At 44.3% G+C, this 19,316-nt stretch overlaps 2 pseudogenes; one reads left to right on the top strand and one right to left on the bottom strand.

The window, feature by feature from the left end:
• Window positions 1-269: 269 nt before the first annotated feature.
• Window positions 270-3,620, bottom strand: LOC147302978 (cytochrome P450 4F3-like; annotated as a pseudogene).
• A 12,540-nt stretch (window positions 3,621-16,160) lies between these two features.
• On the top strand, window positions 16,161-17,306 carry LOC147302977 (uncharacterized; annotated as a pseudogene).
• Window positions 17,307-19,316: the final 2,010 nt, after the last annotated feature.

Here is a 19,316-nt window from a genome sequence, read left to right as displayed (position 1 = left end):
AACTTCAGGGTGCACCCAATGCCAAAACAACAACAAAGAAAGGAGCCTGTCTCAGGGATTTAACAAACTTACCTACTCTAAAAGATTAAACCAAATGACAGCAACCTGCCTCCCTAAGAAAAACATGAGAAAACGATGAACAAAAAGGCAGTCCACCCCTACATAAGACGAACAGCATTGGGCAAGTAACAAAAGGTCTGCTAGTTGGGATGAGCTGAGGATGAATGACTGGCCGTCCATGGCATTGGAGGAAAACAACACATGTAATCAGGAATTTCTGTGTCTTTATTGAACACAACATAAGCATTCCCAGTATGGTGAAAAATACAAGGGGACTTCATAAATAAATAATCAATCAGCAGCTTCTAACAAGACTTTCTGGTAGCTGCAGACATGCACAGCTTCAGGAGGATCAACAGGTGGACCTTAAAGAAGCAAGTGTTTGTGGCACAGGCAAAGCTAAGCTAATATTAAATGTAACATGGTTTATATCCACTTATTACACATGATTTTATATGGAATCTTTGATCAATCTGGTTGCATTTGATAACATCTGTAATTAAAAGTATAATTGTAATTACAATAAGACATAATATGTTTTTTAAAAGGTAATTCCATTAACATTAAGACTCATAATAACTTTTTACCTGTTAAGATCTGGCTGATCTTTTTTTAACTCTTAAATGCAGTTACAATATTATTTTAGTAACTCATTCCTCTGACTACTCCTTTTGTGTGACTCTGTTAAGAGGCTCCAGCTGCAGCCACAGGCCTCCCTCTGCACGCAGGGCGAGTTGGGGAAGACGGCGCACTCTCCCCGAGCTGCTCCCGAGTTCAGGCTTGACCCCTGGGATCAGTCGAAACCTGAGCAGGGTCAGCGCTACAACAACTCGAAGCTCCGTAAAAGCTATGTAACTTGTGTAACTCAGCTACAGAAATGTCAGAAGGTCAGATTATTACTTGTGTACAGTCTTTAAGGCTTGTTTGAATCGCTTCCCCTGCTGAGTCTTCCAGTAAATCTGGTCCCAGTGGTGAAAAATGTTTTCTCGCCGATGTGTTACAAGGTCACTGAGCTCCAATATGGCTGATACGTACTCACTGGAAGACCTGGAGGGACAATCTTCTTAGAAACTGACAACTACAACAAAAATGAAAGATATCAGTTGAAATCAGTGGCTGTTCTCACTCCTGACAGTTGCTGTCATAGCTGAAGGCACATTTTAGTAAACTGTCCAGAGTCAGCAGAGTGATGTGGTCAAACATCTCCAGATTACAAGTCGACACCACTTGTCCTGAAAACAGAAACAAGGAGGGATTAACAGGATAAAGATATCAGCATAAGCATGGAAAGAAAATCACATTTGGGGGGTGATTCATGCAGTCCAAGTCTTCAACTTAAAGCAGCTGAACTGTTCAGGATCGGTTTAAGATGTTATTGGACAAACAGTGAACACTATGATTTGATCTCAAATATGGTAACATATGTTATACATATGAATTTTAAAGATCAGCTAAGTTCTGTGCAGTCAGTGTAGATGTAGATTGTGCGTTTGCGTGTTCAGCCTCCTCGATAATTTAAGGAATTTTTTTTAAACTGAGAATAAATAAAAACGAATGAATAAAATACCCTAGTCTATTAGTTCCCCCCCCCCCCACACACACACACAAAACAAACAAAAAAACAAACAACACCCCTCCATGTAATGTTAATATTACCATGCTTCAACACATTCTGCACTTTCGTGAATCTAAAGTAAACAGTCTTTTTTTTTCCACTCGTCTTTACTCGATCTGTACAAATCTAAGTTATTATTATTATTATTAATAAAAGATATAAACATCTCATCAGTGCCACTGTTTGTGTATTGTTTTAAATGACAGCAGTTTGAAAGCATGTGAAAACGTCGGTGTATCCTATGAAAATTGCTGATAAGGAAACATTTGATCTTCTTGAAAGAGTGGCTGCTAAAAGGTGTGGTGCACTAAAACTCTGGAAATCACTACAGAAAATGATGTAGTAGTTTTGTAGAGGGTGTGTTACTCTTCACCAAAAGAAATATGAATAACAGGCATCACATTGATGAGTCTTATTCTGCTGAAAGTTTCTTCCTGCTAAATGTAACTTTTTCCTTCCGACCACCAGAATGTGCTTGCTCATAGCAGTTCACTTGATTACTGCTGGGGTTTTTTTAATACTGTAAGTTGTTTAACTAACAGTAAAGCATCTTAAGGTGGCTGTTACTGTGTTCTGTGTGCTCTTACTGCAATTAAAACCCGAATGACTAATTTAGAATCTGAAAATAATTGAAAAACGTATTTTTCTGATGGTTGTACCAGTTTTAACAATGTTTGCTTGTCTTGTTTGCGACCGGTGGTACCCCTGTATACACTAATCCTATCAACTTCATAACCCGATGTGACTTAATTTAACATTTTCAGAAAACTTGACCTGTGACCCCTGACTTTGAGGCCGAGGTCACTGAGAATCGAACTTGTCTGAGCTTTTTAGTAGATGCACCTATGGTATCGATTTCAAAACTCCATGTAGCCTACGTCTCAAGTTATCGCATTCACAAACTTGGTTGTCCACATTGCCCGCTTGGAGGTATGACGATGAGCTGAGGGATAAACTCAAACTGTCATGCGATCAGCTTTGTGTGCATTACTGCATGCGTGATTGTGTGTATCTTACATGCATGATTTTAGATGAGGAGTTAAATACAGCAATGTAGCTCCTCAATATATCAAAATGAAAAGCTGGAGTGAGCAGTCGTCTCTCGCGGGACCACACCACTCCATTACTGATCAACAGACTGTGTCCTGAAACCAAAAAAAAAAAAAAGACTTGTAGTTAGGAGCACTGTCGTTTGGCTTTTAGAACAAAATCAATACTGGGAAAGATTTAATTCCAGTAAACTCTGCAACGTATGAGGAAAACTAAAATATTTCACTCACCCAGCCATGGGCGCAGGCGGTGAGAAATTAATTCATCTTTCACTGTGATGCTGGCTGAAGGAAGTAAATGATGAACAATGTAAGCAAACACCAAAAGCTTTGGAAATGTGGTGTAATACAGACTGACTGTTGGTGTTTTATAAGCAGAGGTTTGACGTAGTCAGGGTGAAAGAGTCTGACCAGATGGTAGAAAGGGCCGAGGAACTAGTAGCAGGAGTGTTTGTATGTCTGCACCAGGTCATCCAACCGCTGGAGGCCTTCTTCTGTGCTCTGCATCTAAAATGTTTTATCACAAAACAAGACTTAAAGATTGGTGCTGATTATAGCAATCAAAGAGAAATAGTAACATAGCAACAAAAAGTACATTCTGTTTAACTGTGAAACCTATAGCTGCATCATGTAGAGATTACAAATATTTAAAATAGTTCATAAAAAAGGAGGATGTCTGTTTGTCGTACCTTCCCAAGATGGTCCAACAGCCATGAACGTGTCTGTGGTTTGCTGAAACAGGACAACCTGTGAGAGTACCAGGTGTGACGCAGCAGCAGCCTTGCAGTCCAAAGTGCAACCACAGCAACCAGTCCAGTACTGAAAATGTACAGGACTGAACAGAGACCTGTCCAGCTGAGGACCAGAGCAAGGACAGTGTGCAGGAGAGTCATCATTAGGAGAGAGAAATTAGCATCCAGAAGTCCAAGTTTCTCACCACTGATCCTGCTCTGTTGGTTGTACTTATAGGGGCAAATTGCTCCACCCCCCACTCACACACACTTGATTATAAATACTAAAATACTAAAAGCTCTAGTTCTAAGTTATGAAATGTACATAGTATTCCATTAGTCTTCTCACATTTTAATATAACTCTACAAACTATTTCACTCTTGCAATCCCCCAACGATAATAATAACATGTATGTTAGGGGAAGTCTGTTAAGAGAGCCTCCGTGCAAAAAGAATAGGAATTCTAGTAGGGACCAGCAACAAACCACCACGCACACACTGCAATGGGTTACACAAAATTTATTTGTTCTTCCTCTAGGCAAACTACCGGCTGAAGACAACCCCGGCCAGGGATCCAAAGCCCAAAGACCACCGCGGTCCGAGTTCTTCGCCTAGTTACAAACAGGGGAGAGAGGGTCACTGCACGAACACGCAACCAACCGTATCAATCCTGCAGCTCCCTAAAACAGGTTTGCCACCCACCTTTTCAGGCTTTAACTTTGTTCGAGGCTGGGTCTCCACATTACCTCCCGGCAGTTAAACTTCCCCGAGCTGGTCCAGTTCTTCTTATCGGGGCGCAGGAGGTCTCCAGTCTAGTGCTCGTTTTCCTCTTTTCCAGCACGTCCTCTCTTTTCCAGCACGTCCTCTCTTTTCCAGCACGTCCTCTCACAGCTCCATAGGAATACGTCCTCCTTTCCACGTCCTCCGTTTCGTTAAAAGCAAAAACCAGGCCAGGCTAAAAAAAGAATCCTTTCTATTAAAAATGCGCACACTTTGTCCTGGATCTCCGGGGCTCTCCTGCTTCACCGAGGTCCTACTAAAAACAACACCAACACTTCCTGCTTCCTCTCCCCTTTATAAAGAGGAACTCCAATCAGCCGCTCCCTGTATTCAACTCCGCCTCACTGGCAGCTGGGCTAGAGTAAAATCTCCCCTCCCACACAGGTGCAACAACCGTAAATAAACACAAAAACATGCAATTAATCCAAAACAAACTCAAAAACAAAACCAACAAAACTTAGGGGGGGGGGTTTCTCTCCGTCCTTTCCCACCATGCTATACTCCGTAACACCCACCCCAACTTTTTCCTAGCCCGTCCTCGGGCACTCTACTAAGTATATCGAGGTGGGGGCTTCCCGAGATTTTCACGGGCAGATCTCCTTAAACCCTCCTGAGTTGCAGGGGCGGACTTGTTGGAGGACGGATAGTGACCTGGCCCTGGCATCTGCTGTGCCATACTCCATAGAAGTAACCACTGGTCTGAGGCTGTCGCTATATCATGCGCAGCTGCCGTTCCTGGTTCTAAGGCGCCACCTCCTGTTTTATCATTGACGGAAGGCAAGAAAGTACATATGCGCAGGCGATTACGATGGACCACTCTAACAGGCCCATCTTTACCTTCTGGCCGAACTCTGTAGACTGGGTTCATAGGGTTTGGCTGGCCAACTACAATTTGGATCTCTTCCTCCCAGTGTGCTGCCAGTTTGCCCTGTCCGTCCCTTCTTGTCGTATGGACTAGAACCCTTTCCCCCGGGAGCAATGGTGCTGCCCTAGCCCCAACATCATACCTGTCCTTCATCCGGCCTGCAGCCTTCTGGCTGCTCTTTTCCACCATCTGGTATGCCAGCCTCAAGCGCTCATGATGTCTCCTCACCCACTCCTGCGTCGTGGTTGACTCCATGGGTCTCTTCGTCCCCATAAACAGCTCGCCTGGCAGACGAGCATTCCATCCAAACATCAGGTAATGGGGGGTGTAACCTGTAGACGCATGGACAGAGTTATTATAAGCCTGGAGCAGTTCGGGCAAACATTGTACCCACCGAGTCCGCCTCTCTTCCTCTAGGGTGGACAGCATATTTATTAATGTCTGATTGAAACGTTCACAGGCCCCATTTCCCTGAGGATGATAGGCAGTAGTTCGACTTTTCCGACAATTATAATACTGACAGAGCTCCTTTATGAGGGCGGACTCGAAATTAGCACCTTGATCCGAGTGCAGTTGTTCTGGGCATCCAATTGGCTGAATAATATGTCTCAACAACATCTTCGCTGTAGTTGCAGCGGTCTGGTCCCTGGTAGGTATTGCCCAAGCATACTTTGTAAACAAATCAGTGGCGACCAAAATGTACTGGTATGAGTCTGCCGGTCTACCTAATGTCAGGAAATCAACTGCCACGGTTTGGAGAGGTGCGTGTGTAAGAACAGGACTAAGTGGGGCCCGACCGTCACCACGACCTTTATGACGTACACACCGTTCACAGGATGTTGTCCAGTCCCGCACTCTCTTCTCCATTTGAAGCCAATAAAAACTACGGCGCAGCATCGAAAGTATCTTTGCCACCCCCAAATGACCATTCCTTTCATGGAAAGCCTTCCATGTTGGTTGCTGTTCCTCCAAAGGAACAAGGATTTGGTAGTACGCCTCACAGGTGTTGGAATCCACCCCCCTGCGGACCAGAACACCCTCCAACAACTCCAGCCGTGACCATTGTTTCATGTAGTTTAAGACTGCAGTAGGCTCCTGGCGTCTTTCCTCCCCAGATGGCATCTTTCCTCGGGCCATGTAGTATCTCACTCTATGCAGCGTGGGGTCCTGCTCTTGTAAGCCTTGCCAGCATCCTGGATCCCAATCGATGTTCACAGCCTGAACCCATGCTTTTTCGTCCACACTCTGTGGAGGCACCAAATCCTGGGGTTGCACCTGCAATGGCATTCTAGACAGAACATCAGCATTCACATTTTCCTGGCCAGGCCGATACTTAATATCAAATTGATAATTTGCGAGCTGGGCTACCCACCGTTGTTCCACTGCGCCCACTTTTGCAGTCGATAAATGGACCAATGGATTATTATCAGTATAAACTGTGAACAGAGACCCCCATAGATAATCTTTAAATTTCTCAGTCACCGCCCACTTCAAAGCGAGCAGCTCCAGTTTAAAGGAGCTATAGTTTGCATCATCCCTTTCGGCGGGTGCTAAGCTTCTGCTAGCATAGGCTATCACACATTCCTTCCCATCTTGTACTTGAGACAGTACTGCACCAAGGCCCACTTTACTGGCATCCGTATAAAGCCGGAAGGGTAATCTGAAATCAGCAAAAGCTAAAATAGGAGCCTCGAGCAATTTCTGCTTCAGAAGATCAAAGGACTGCTGACAATCCTCATCCCAATTTATGGGGATATTCTGTTTTTTATTCTTCGGTACTCCCACTAGCAGCGAGTTAAGAGGCCTAGCAACACCCGCAAACCCTGCAATGAACCGCCGATAATAACCGGCAAAGCCCAAGAAGGAACGCACCTGATGAATAGTCTGCGGGGCCGGCCACTTCTGTACAGCGGCAATCTTATCAGGGTCCGGAGCCACACCCTCACTGTTCACCAGGTGACCCAGGAACTTCACCTGTTGCTGGAAAAGAACACATTTATCAGGTCGCAACTTCAGCCCATAGCTCTTCAATCTTGCAAACACTGCCTGCAGATGTTCTAGGTGGCTGTCCAAATCCGGTGAATATACTATCACATCGTCCAGATAGACAAAAGCGGACTCTGTGATTTGACTTCCCAAACAACTCTGCATCAACCTTTGAAATGTTGCTGGAGCATTACACAATCCAAAAGGCATTCTTTCAAACTCATACAAGCCAAAAGGAGTACAAAATGCAGTTTTTTCCCTGTCAGCTTCAGAAACTTTCACTTGCCAATACCCACTTGCTAGATCAAGGGTAGAGTAGTATTTTGATTTAGTCAGCATCGTCAAGGTCTCTTCAATTCTAGGTAATGGATGGGCGTCTTTATGTGTCACTGCATTCAACTTGCGGTAATCCACACAAAATCTCAATTCCCCATTCTTTTTCCTTACCAGGACAATGGGTGCTGCCCAGGGACTTGTACTCTCTCGCACCACCCCTGATCGAATCATATTATTCAGCAATTCTCGCACTTCCTGATACATTTTAGGGGGGATTGGCCTATACCGCTCTCTAATAGGAGGTGCCATACCTGTCGGAATAGAGTGCGTAATTACATCTGTGTGGCCATAATCCTCTTCGTCGGCAGCAAACACATCGCCCCACTTCCTCAAGAGACCATTTAACTTTTCCTGCTCCTCCATAGATAGATTCGACCGCCCTTGTGTCATAACTTCAATGTGAGGAGCTTTACCAGATGGTTCCGAGCTCACCTGGGATACGCCCACTTCAACGATGCCTGGCCTGGTTTGCTCAAACGTGACTTCAAAAGGTTCCTGAATGTCGACATTTTCCGTGGAGAATGTAGCCAGGGCCTCATAACGTCGTAACGTAATAGGAAAAGGATTGAGATTCCTTACTTTGATGGGGACCCGGCCTCTATAGACAGTTCCTAGCGATCGAGCAACGGCAACCGTACTAGGCCCTTCCAATGGCTCCACCAAGATACATTGTCCTTTCCTCAGTGTCTGTGGGGCCCTAGCCCAAATCACCTGCTCACTGTGCTCAGGGATCTTCACCGGGTGGCGGTAAGCGGGTCGCAGGGTCCCTACTTGTGGTACGGGGACAGCTGCCTGAATTCTTTGACAGTCCTGAAAAGCAGATGCCCACGCTTGTTGAGCGTCTACAGTCGAGCCAACAGGCCAGGTCTGGGTCTGCGTCTGAGGTTTCAAAAAAAAACACATCCCAACATGGAACGATGATGTTCATACCTAATATAGGTAATGCATTAGAATTATTGGGGTCGTCCTTTGAAATCACAATTCCCATATCTTTCAGGGTAATGTCTCCCACCTGTACTTCAGCTAACACATAGCCCACGTAAGGAATAGCCAATCCATTCGCGGCCTTCAGCTTTAGCCAATTAAGATCACTCTCTTTCCCCGGCTCCTGTTCACCAAACAATCTCCTAAAACAGGCTTGTGGCATTAATGTTACATTAGACCCAGTATCCAGCAAAAATGTCACTTCTTTACCATCAATGAATACTTCTACTTGACGGCATGCCCCTAAAAATTGAGGGTGGTTTAACTGAGTTGGACCACTATCATCCTTTCCAATCACCTGGCCCATAGCGACTGGATTTACTCGTTTAAAGCCATCTGAGATGAAGTGCCCCGACACTCTCTTGCCATGTGTCCACTAACTCCACACCTACTACAAATAGGCTGCCCATGCTCATCCCACTTGTGCCGTGGTCGCTCCACTAACCGTGGGGTTTGCTTTGTCACCGGGGGTGGCTCAGACACTTCAACACCTCCCCTATATTGAGGGGAACTAAGGTTCCACCTTTCTCGCTCACCTCTAGGAGCTGAAAACGTCCGTGGCATTGGTGCTGGTCGGACAAATTCCCTCAGCTCCTCCTGAAGAGTATTTTTGAGATCCATAATTTGCTCCTTCATTTCTGCAAGGATCTCCACTTTAAACTTATCTCTCCAATTCAGAGTATCCTGCCACTTTAAATCCCCTCTTACTACAGCACAAGCGGAGTCTTCATGTACGCCATACAGCGCATCCGCTTCCAATTGCAGAGCCTCTTTACGCACCTGTTCAAATGAGAGGTCAGGATCGTGCCTTAATAAACGCCGCAGATCACGCTGTATCTCACCCTCCCTAAGACCCAAGACAAACTGATCACGCAGGTGCAGGTCAGCCCGCCGAAACCCTTGTGGCTCTTTTGTCTGCAGGCGATGGCCCAACTCCCTTAAGCGTAACGTGAACTTTCTAATAGGCTCTTCTGTCCTTTGTCTACATTCATAAAACATGGCACGCAGGGTACCCACGGCTGTTTTGTCCCCATACAGTTCTCTAAGCTGAAGAAAGATTTTATCTGGCGTATCCCGCTCCGCTTGTTCCAGAATAAGAATTTCACGTCGTGATTCTCCTCCTAATGCACTCATTACAAAATCACATTGCTGTTCTATCGACCACTTTTGAGCACGGAGCATTGCGCTAATTTGACTCTCCCAATCTTCATAATTCGTATTAAGCCCACAAAATTTTGGTACCCAGGGCGCACCGATAAAAAATGGTGACGCCATATTCCTGGTTTCAGATAACTCATCCGCCATATTAATCAGTCTAAGGCAGGTAGGTTTGTATACTGGTCACAAATCCTGTCGACAAACGCCAAATGTTACGGGAAGTCTGTTAAGAGAGCCTCCGTGCAAAAAGAATAGGAATTCTAGTAGGGACCAGCAACAAACCACCACGCACACACTGCAATGGGTTACACAAAATTTATTTGTTCTTCCTCTAGGCAAACTACCGGCTGAAGACAACCCCGGCCAGGGATCCAAAGCCCAAAGACCACCGCGGTCCGAGTTCTTCGCCTAGTTACAAACAGGGGAGAGAGGGTCACTGCACGAACACGCAACCAACCGTATCAATCCTGCAGCTCCCTAAAACAGGTTTGCCACCCACCTTTTCAGGCTTTAACTTTGTTCGAGGCTGGGTCTCCACATTACCTCCCGGCAGTTAAACTTCCCCGAGCTGGTCCAGTTCTTCTTATCGGGGCGCAGGAGGTCTCCAGTCTAGTGCTCGTTTTCCTCTTTTCCAGCACGTCCTCTCTTTTCCAGCACGTCCTCTCACAGCTCCATAGGAATACGTCCTCCTTTCCACGTCCTCCGTTTCGTTAAAAGCAAAAACCAGGCCAGGCTAAAAAAAGAATCCTTTCTATTAAAAATGCGCACACTTTGTCCTGGATCTCCGGGGCTCTCCTGCTTCACCGAGGTCCTACTAAAAACAACACCAACACTTCCTGCTTCCTCTCCCCTTTATAAAGAGGAACTCCAATCAGCCGCTCCCTGTATTCAACTCCGCCTCACTGGCAGCTGGGCTAGAGTAAAATCTCCCCTCCCACACAGGTGCAACAACCGTAAATAAACACAAAAACATGCAATTAATCCAAAACAAACTCAAAAACAAAACCAACAAAACTTAGGGGGGGGGTTTCTCTCCGTCCTTTCCCACCATGCTATACTCCGTAACATGTAGTCTGAACAATATGGCTACTGCACATGGTAATTTAAAATGATAACTGTATAAAAAAGAAATACAGTGGGGCAAAAAAGTATTTAGTCAGCCACCGATTGTGCAAGTTCCCCCACTTAAAATGATGACAGAGGTCAGTAATTTGCACCAGAGGTACACTTCAACTGTGAGAGACAGAATGTGAAAAAAAAATCCATGAATTCACATGGTAGGATTTGTAAAGAATTTATTCGTAAATCAGGGTGGAAAATAAGTATTTGGTCAATAACAAAAATACAACTCAATACTTTGTAACATAACCTTTGTTGGCAATAACAGAGGTCAAACGTTTACTATAGGTCTTTACCAGGTTTGCACACACAGTAGCTGGTATTTTGGCCCATTCCTCCATGCAGATCTTCTCGAGAGCAGTGATGTTTTGGGGCTGTCGCCGAGCAACACGGACTTTCAACTCCCGCCACAGATTTTCTATGGGGTTGAGGTCTGGAGACTGGCTAGGCCACTCCAGGACTTTCAAATGCTTCTTACGGAGCCACTCCTTTGTTGCCCGGGCGGTGTGTTTTGGATCATGTTGGAAGACCCAGCCTCGTTTCATCTTCAAAGTTCTCACTGATGGAAGGAGGTTTTGGCTCAAAATCTCACGATACATGGCCCCATTCATTCTGTCCTTAACACGGATCAGTCGTCCTGTCCCCTTGGCAGAAAAACAGCCCCATAGCATGATGTTTCCACCCCCATGCTTCACAGTAGGTATGGTGTTCTTGGGATGCAACTCAGTATTCTTCTTCCTCCAAACACGACGAGTTGAGTTTATACCAAAAAGTTCTACTTTGGTTTCATCTGACCACATGACATTCTCCCAATCCTCTGCTGTATCATCCATGTGCTCTCTGGCAAACTTCAGACGGGCCTGGACATGCACTGGCTTCAGCAGCGGAACACGTCTGGCACTGCGGGATTTGATTCCCTGCCGTTGTAGTGTGTTACTGATGGTGACCTTTGTTACTTTGGTCCCAGCTCTCTGCAGGTCATTCACCAGGTCCCCCCGTGTGGTTCTGGGATCTTTGCTCACCGTTCTCATGATCATTTTGACCCCACGGGATGAGATCTTGCGTGGAGCCCCAGATCGAGGGAGATTATCAGTGGTCTTGTATGTCTTCCATTTTCTGATGATTGCTCCCACAGTTGATTTTTTCACACCAAGCTGCTTGCCTATTGTAGATTCACTCTTCCCAGTCTGGTGCAGGTCTACAATACTTTTCCTGGTGTCCTTCGAAAGCTCTTTGGTCTTGGCCATGGCGGAGTTTGGAGTCTGACTGTTTGAGGCTGTGGACAGGTGTCTTTTATACAGATGATGAGTTCAAACAGGTGCCATTCATACAGGTAACGAGTGGGGGACAGAAAAGCTTCTTACAGAAGACGTTACAGGTCTGTGAGAGCCAGAGATTTTCCTTGTTTGAGGTGACCAAATACTTATTTTCCACCCTGATTTACGAATAAATTCTTTACAAATCCTACCATGTGGATTCATGGATTTTTTTTCACATTCTGTCTCTCACAGTTGAAGTGTACCTCTGGTGCAAATTACTGACCTCTGTCATCATTTTAAGTGGGGGAACTTGCACAATCGGTGGCTGACTAAATACTTTTTTGCCCCACTGTAAGTGACTGAATATAAAAACAGAAGTCATGATGGCTATAAAAAGGTAAAATACTATGCAAGAACTGCTGTACCAAAAGTAGTGTTGTCGCAATATTTTGGAGAATTCTGATTTTATTTTCATTGTGGAGATTAATTATCGGTACTTTCTGATTTAATACAGTAACATCTCCATTCTACAGGCTTTGGATTTTAAGATTACACGAGAATGCCCACTTACTTGGAATTCTCCTTGATGGCAGAGAACCACCTCTTAACCTGATCACCTGCTTACCCAGAGAAGCTGCTCTGAGTTTCATGAAATGAGAAAGACAAAGAGGCAGTCATTTCAATTTGGTTCACTTGCATAAAAGCACAGGGTGGGTCAAACCATGACTTCTGTTTCATTTAGGAGCACTTTGGAAATGAATCAAACTGGATGCTAACTGGTCTGACTAAAGCTAGCTAGCGACTAAAAACTAGAGGAAAGTTGACTCTCAGGAATGAACTTAAGAAAATTCAAACTCCTTCATTATCAGTTTAGTACGATGGACACTTTGTTTATGGTGTTTACACTTGTTTGTGAAGTTCTGTGGAATCTTCAAAGTTGTTTTGTTATAACCTGATTCCTTTTATTTTAAACGAAGAAGCTTCATTATAGTTAAGTTAAAGGATAAACTGGTGCTTTTCTACTCTGAGCACTCAAAGTGCTTTTATACAACTTGCCTCATTCACCCAAGCGCTTTTTTCTAAGATTTACCTATGCAAGTGCTTTTTAATGCTCACACACAATCAAACTCCGATGGATGCATCGGAGAGCACCTTGGAGTTAGTGTCTTGGTATGAAGGATACCTGGCGACTGGAGCAGAGTGAATCACCAACCTTCCGATGTGTAGGCCACTTTCTCGACCTCCTGTGTTTGTGTTTGTTTATATATGTACTGTATGTATATTTGTACACACACACACACACACACACACACACTACTTTGAAAAAAATTAGACTGTGGATGTATATTTCTGCATCAAAAAGTAACTGACTATTAATATGAAATGGATAATATGGGTGGCTTTGCCAGTGTTTATATCTGTTTTGGATATGATTCAGGTGAATTGACCCAGGGTCATATCTATAACATGCAGGACACCGACCGTGTACTGCTTTTGTTAGTGTAAACTTCCTCATTATTTGAAATCTTGAGTATTGACAGTGAGAAAAAAAACTAATGTTTGTTACAGGTGCAGAATGCTGCGATCAGTGGAAAGACAGGGCTTGTGTGTACAGATGAGCAGCACAGGTGGAATGCAGGGACAGCAAAGAACCTTGAACCTAAACGTCTGAGCCAGATAAACTTCAGACATCACAGGGCAGAGCAGCAGTACGATGTGAACTCCCGGACTGCAGTGACACAATCTCTCCATAACACACCATATCACCTTACACATCAAGACTTTATTGACAGTGTTAGCAAAGCACCAGTGAAGACACTTTTCCTCCTCAAGAACACATTAATTGGAAAGTGTTGCAATGCCTCGCCATCTGCAGGTCCTCACCGCAACAGTAAAGTTGATGAGCAATTTCTTCAGCCACACCAAGCACACAGTTACAAACTAAGCTGTAATCCATGCAGGGCATTCTACCAGGCATACATTCAAGTTTCTGAAGAGCGAGCAGAACAATTTAAGATTCTCCACAAAGTTGATCATCATACCATTGATGAGATCAATGGTTTCTGTGGGGACTGACAGGCTTTGTCAACCCTAACAAGGGATCGGTGAATTGCAACAACATGCAATTTAAATCCTTCATCCAGCTCAACAAGGTCGATGCCTCGAACCTTGTGTAGGACTTCCAAGCCTTCCTTGGAAAACTTGGTTAGATCAAAATGTTTCTTGATCAAATGCCAAGAATTCCGCAGCTGTTGGATTCGGTAGAGAGAAAGGTTGAACTTTGAGAACAACAGCTTCAACCTTTCCAGCCATCTCGGTTCGATTACGATGCCATCAAAATCGAAGTCAGCATCTAGTTGCTCACCAGCATTGTCAACAGTACTAGCCTGCAGAGGAATGAGGATCTCTGGGTCAGTCAGGAAATATGGAACACTGGAGGCACTTGAAAATGCTGTGGCCAAACCATCCATGTTCTCCCTAGCAACATCCTCCATGGCTCGTGGAATCTGGTAAGTAAAAAGAAGAAAAATGGGGTAAGTACACACAAAAATAAGTACAATAAGTACACCCTTTAAACGGATGACTCCGTATCGACCAAATGGCGAGGCACGGATGCGTGGAGGATATGGGAGGGTTGGTGTACCAGCGGTCTCTTCCTCCCAGTGTGACAAATGAGTACATGGCAGCTGGGTGGGCCCCACGAGAGACCCAGGCTGTCTGTGGGCACAGCAGACAGGGCGGGATGATTGGCTCCGGTTTCAACTCAACTCCCTCTTCACAGAGCATCCTCCGCGGTCTCCAGCCTCAGCGTGCGGGTTGTTCAAGGCAACATATGGCTGAGAGCTGTGGCTGTTTGCATGGTGACAAATTGATGTTGCGCCTCCTTTTCCCCATTCCTGTTCCTCTGAAAAATGCTACAAATGGATATTGGGCTGGAGGAGACTGAGAGATGATGTATGACTCATTGTACATTAATTCAATGAGAGAACAGCGCTTAGTCCATAAATCTCATCTCTACACGTGCACTAGCACACATCACTAATGTCCTTTTAATGAATGTTTTGAATGCGCAGCCATAAAGGTTGGAAGGAGGAAAAGAAAGTGATTCACAGGCAGAGCCTGGTTTTTTTCTCACACTTTTGTTGCCTTATGGAGCAGCAACAGCAAAATTATACCCAAGCCAGTTAAATAGTAATAAGAAAGAATCCATTAAATTATGTGGTGTTCATTGGATGAAACTGAGTTGTACTCACTGCCACAGCTTGCCCAGTGTCTTGTTGAGCTCAGTGTCATGTGTCGCAAATCCACTTGTCTTCCAGGCAGCTCTCCAGTTTGGGCGTCACCCTGGCTGGGCACGCTGCCTTCTGCACTTCAGGCCTTACTGGAGAGGACAGACACTCTGAATCCAATTCATGTTGGGATGCAGACCCATCAGTTCCCGCTCGACTTGCTGTGATAATGGCCTTTTCCCCTCAATCATGTTTGCTGCTGCAAAGATCTATTGACTCCAAGCTCCAAGAGCTTTCTAGTTGTGTAAAGACTTTGCAGAAAGTGTGTACCGCACATAAATAAGCAAAATCGCAGATTTAGTCTATTGAACTTTCCATTCCACGTCACATCTTTCTTCAGGACCAGGCAAACTGAAAAGGGGTGGTGACATTCCACTCTTTATAGCACTTTTTGAGGTCATGTCTCTCCACCCCTCATGTCTTATCAACATTCTCACTCTTAACTCGTCAAATGTGTGACGCATGGTCAGGCTCCCTCTGCTTCATTTATCGACACAGCCTGTTGTCCAAATCCCATTGTACCGTAACATGAAAAAAAGAAAACTATTACTTATGAAAAAGTTTTTTGTTAGTTCATGAACATGTGGTGATTTTGAATTTCATGCATGCCATGTGCTCTGTCTGGTATTCACTATATTGAGCAGCGGCCAGTTTGTGCAAAAATCTCGACCCTGTTATGTTTTTGATTGTAACGGGGTTGAGATTTTAATACTTTGGATGTTAAGTTATCCAATTATTTAAATTAATTATTATTATATTCAATCACCATTCTTATACTGCATGCATGCTGAATGTGATTTATGTTCCATGTTAAGGATGCGAGTAAGATGGCACCAACAACAGCAGCAGAAGGGCAAAGGAAGTATCGGGAACGCCTTAAAGCTGATCCTGAAAGAAGGGAGAGATACCTGCAGAGTGAGCGTGAGAGATGGAGGCAACTGTCAAGGTGACACTCAAGAAATCTGTGGAGGGCACACAAGAGGACCTCATTGAGCTCTTCCAGAGCTTTGTAAAGAAATTTAAAATGAATCACTTTAATATCGAGCAGCAGTATGCCTGAAGAACAACATGTCAGGTGAGGTGGCTTTGATACATGTTGACTTCTCAGAAAACTACAGCTGTAAATACAGTTCTCAAGTTCAGGTGGTCCACTCTGGGGCTTCACATCAGCAGGCCACCTTTCATACTGGTGTGTTGTCTGTTGGTAAACTCTCAGAACCTGTGAGCTTTAGCAACATCTCCCCCAGTAGACATAAAGGACCTCCAGCAATATGGCAGCACCTAAATCCTGTGCTAGATTCCCTTCAAGGCCAACATCCACAAGTGTCTGTGCTGCACTTTTTAAGCCTGTACGTGATACAAACAACAAAGAAACTTCTACCTTTTCACTACAGAACTGGACAGAAGAGGATTCAAGGCTGGTTCTTGGATTTTTTTCGAGGCCAGTCATGTAAAAGGAGCACCAGATGGTGTCGGGGGAGCCTTAAAAAGAGCAGCTGACATGATGGTAGCAAAGGGGCATGACATCCCAGATGCAGAAGAGTTATTCAGGGTCTTTTCTGAAACAAACACAAGTGTGAAACTGTTCTTTGGGAAAAGTGAAGATGTTGAGGAAGCTATGAAGAAAATGCCAAAGCAGATACCAGCTGTTCCTGGAACCATGAGAATTCACCAGGTCATTACTGTAGCTCCGGGAGAACTGATGGTTCATGATGTAAGCTGCATGTGCACAACATGGAAGCAGTTTAACTGCAAGTGCTTCAACACCAAGTGTTTCACTTTTGGCCAGAAGATAGAAACAGCTGTATCACAGACAGGCAGTGGGGGAAATTCAGAAAAAGAAATCCAGTGGGAAAGTCCAGAGCTGATTGGTAGATGGTGTATTTTCAGATATGACGATGATTTGTATCCAGACATCATTCTAAACATACAAACAACACAAGTCCAGGTCAAATGCATGCATCGTGTTGGGTCAAACCGATTGTTCTGGCCGCATCAGGATGATATCCTCTGGATCAATTGTGTTAATACAGTATGTCAAAATGAAAACATAACTGTAAATCCAGGCACGTGAGGTTGTGCTGAAAAGGATGATACCAAACAAGGCAAAGGAAATAGTTTTTAAATGTAAAATGTGGAGGGAAAATCAAAAGTAGTAAAAAATGGCCAATTACACCCTGGACCCCAGAGGGTTAAACTTTTTTTTTAAAGTAACGCAATAGTTACTTTTCAAGTAATTAATTACTTTTAGAATATTGTAACTCAGTTACTAACTCAGTAATTTTTTTGAAGTAGTAACTAGTAACTATAATTGAATTACTTTTTCAAAGTAACTTGCCCAACACTGCTGATAACTCTAGTGATGTGATCTGATCTGATCACTGGCTTTTTCAAGAGCAGTCAGCAGTTTGAGTCAAAATAAAAATAAATTCCCATCTGTCTATCAATACAAAGAGTGCGTTTGTTATTTAGTGCAATATTCACTAGTACTTCAATTTCTTTTATCCCTTCCTCAAAATGAAACAATCTTTGAGCTATGAATACTGAACATTTAGGGAGTGAAGACTGACAACTCCCCCCTCTTTTGAAGGCAGGGGGACATGCACGGTCCTTGCAGCGTGAACTTGCCTGACTGTCTGGCTCCACCACCAGCTGAGACACAGTCTAATTTTCTCTTTTACACAGCAAAATGGGGTTCTTTAAGTGTAAATCTGCCCGACTTGGAGGACTGGCATTTGCTGTCGTTGGTTCGTCTGCTGGTGAAGCTTCCATAGGGCCTCCTGAAACTAAATAACTGTTCATCCAAGTCCACACTGGTGTCCCTTTCTGAAGGCATGGAAAGCTGTTTGCCAAAAAATTTCTCCTTGCTAGGTTAGCTGTCAATAGTTGGACAGGCAGAGATGTGCTCTCATCGAGTGCCGAGTGGAAAATGAGCTCCTGTGCGAGCTCAGCCTTTTATATTCTCCCCTCAGCTGTGTAAATTCCCATTCGTCTTTTTTAACTTATGTTCGGTAAAAATGAATTAGGGTTTGAGGGTTAGGGGTTCGGGTTAGGTTAGGGGGTAATAGCCAGTAGTTGACCGAATAAAATTGGAATAAGTGGAAAAGTAAGCGTGATAGAGGAATGAAAGTGGTGTCTATGGGGGGATTTTGGGGTCCTCCGGACACCCTGGTGAAGACCCCATGTCGATAGCACCAACGGTTCTGGACTTTTTCAAATGGGTCCAAATCTGACCGAATAAAAAGTTCGAAATTGGAGATAGGAGTGTCGGATCAGGCTGATTCGACCACCACTGTACTCAGCAGGGCCTGCCGCGTCGTTAGACCCCTCACATGGCAGGTGTTGGTGACCTACTATGAGACCAAATAGTTTTGTTCGGTTTACTGATGGGTGCTGAGTGACCCATCGACGGATGCAGAATCCAACCCCCAGTCCGAGGGTGTGATCCTGGCCGTTCTGGGACTTTCCTTCGTGGAGATAAAGTCAGAGGATGGTTGTTCAGTTTGTCACATTGTGTCCGGAAGTCTAAGTCTGTGTTCCGAGTGTTCGTAGGTAGGTTATGGGGGCAAAAATATAGATAAAGCCTTGTACACAAAACTACTTTCCCCAGATAATCCAAAACAATAAGAGTAATGCCTTTTAACACATTTTTGTTGGCAGTGTAAGAACAGCTTGGTCTTTGGTTTTTCTGTCTGTTTGGTTTTTAAATGCACAACAAGTGTCACTTTGTCTTTCTCTCTCTGAGTGCGCCTAACTTTTTTTGTTATGCGCACCATTAAGAAAATTTGGGCGCACCCAAAGCAGCGTTTAAAGATTTATGGCTGCCTGTCAGAGCACTGGCTATGAATTTCAGATGGATCAGGCCTTAACTTAAAAAAGTTATCAATTGTTCTTTTCCTCTTTTCTCATTACCCACAGTCAGTTATATCCACTTCTGTCGGGCCTAGGCTAGTCACTGATTTCTATAATCCACTCGATTCCGATTCACAAGGTCCAGATTCGATTTGGTGCAATTTTTCCTCAGACAGTCAGAATCTTATCATTCTGATCATATATCAGTACTGACACTAAACTTCATCAGAGA

The sequence above is a fragment of the Aulonocara sp. 'chitande type north' Nkhata Bay genome, linkage group LG23, assembly GCF_057382095.1.
Source record: "Aulonocara sp. 'chitande type north' Nkhata Bay isolate Kocher_YH1m ecotype deep benthic linkage group LG23, A_spYH_male_GT1.1, whole genome shotgun sequence".
NCBI lineage: Eukaryota > Metazoa > Chordata > Actinopteri > Cichliformes > Cichlidae > Aulonocara > Aulonocara sp. 'chitande type north' Nkhata Bay.
Note: the sequence above shows the minus strand (reverse complement) of the source record. Positions and strands in the feature narration are given on the sequence as shown.